Source organism: Chiloscyllium plagiosum, unplaced genomic scaffold (assembly GCF_037043375.1).
Source record: "Chiloscyllium plagiosum isolate Xiang-an unplaced genomic scaffold, Cpla_swu_hap1 HiC_scaffold_29, whole genome shotgun sequence".
Lineage (NCBI taxonomy): Eukaryota > Metazoa > Chordata > Chondrichthyes > Orectolobiformes > Hemiscylliidae > Chiloscyllium > Chiloscyllium plagiosum.
Window position 1 is genome coordinate 43,436,001 of NW_028270167.1, and position 1,514 is coordinate 43,437,514.

Consider the following 1,514-nt stretch of genomic DNA (forward strand, 5'->3'; position numbering starts at 1 on the left):
AGAATCAACGTTACGGGCATAAGCCCTTCATCAAGAATGAGGCTTGTGGGCCAAGGGGACTGAGATAAATGGAAGCTGTGTGGAACTGGGAATGCAATAGGTAGATGAACCTGGGGTGAAAGTGATAGGTCGGAGAGGAGTGTGGGGCAGATAGATGGGAAGGAAGATAGACAGGTCAAGGGGGCAGTGCCAAGTTGGAAGTTTGGGACTGGGATAAGGTGGGGAGGGGAAATGAGGAAACTGGTGAAATTCACATTGATGCCATGCGTTTGGAGGGTCCCAAGGTGGAAGGTGAGGCGTTTTTCCTGTAGGTGTTGGGTTTTTTTTAGATTAGATTAGATTACTTACAGTGTGGAAACAGGCCCTTCGGCCCAACAAGTCCACACCGCCCCGCCGAAGCGCAACCCACCCATACCCCTACATTTACCCCTTACCTAACACTACGAGCAATTTAGCATGGCCAATTCACCTGACCTGCACATCTTTGGACTGTGGGAGGAAACCGGAGCACCTGGAGGAAACCCACGCCGACACGGGGAGAACATGCAAACTCCACACAGTCAGTCGCCTGAGTCGGGAATTGAACCCGGGTCTCTGGCGCTGTGAGGCAGCAGTGCTAACCACTGTGCCACCGTGCCGCCCTGATTAGGGTTTGGTGATAGAGGAGGCCCAGGACCTGCATGTCCTTGGAGTGGGAGGGGAAGTTGAAGCATTCAGCTACAGGATGATGGGTTGGTTAGTGCAGATGTCCCAGAGATGTTCCCTGAAACGATCCAGAAGGTGACATCTCCTCTCCCTAGTGTACAGGAGACCACATTGGGTGCAACAGATACAGTAGATAGTGTGTGGCAGTACAGGTAAATCTCTATCGGATGTGGAAGAATCATTTGGGGCCTTGGACAGTGATTGGCCAGACTTGGTATATTACCTCACCAATGTGACCAGCTGGGAATTGGCTTTGGATGGAATGCAATGAAACAGTCATCAAGGTTATTGTGAACTGGGTTGGAATCAATGTTAGCACATATAGGATCTTTCTGGCAAATCACAACTGTGACTGTTCCATTAACTAATCTTTGTTTTAATTTTTTTCTCCTCCCCTCAACCTGCCAATAAGTTAGAACATCAGAGTCATTCTCCAGCTTGTGCATTCCTCTTTATGAAAATTGATGTATTAGATCTGACTATAGAAGAGTTCTTCAGATTGGAAATGGAGCAGCTGAAGTTGTACATGATGATTTTTCCATGTAATTTTACAGCAAGGGGGATGGAAAGTGGAAGGATATCTGCTTGCTCTCTCGTGGTCTCTCTCATTTATTCTGTGTGTTTCTGAGATTTCTGAAAGGCATTTACTTAGAACAAATAACAACACAGCATAGGAACAGGCTCTTTGGCCCTGCATGCCTGTGCTAACGTATTCAGCCCTTCCACACAAAGCTATCTTCTCTTGCAGGATCCACACCCTTCTATTCGACAAGGTTCCCCATGGGAGACTGATTAGAAAGGTTAGATCT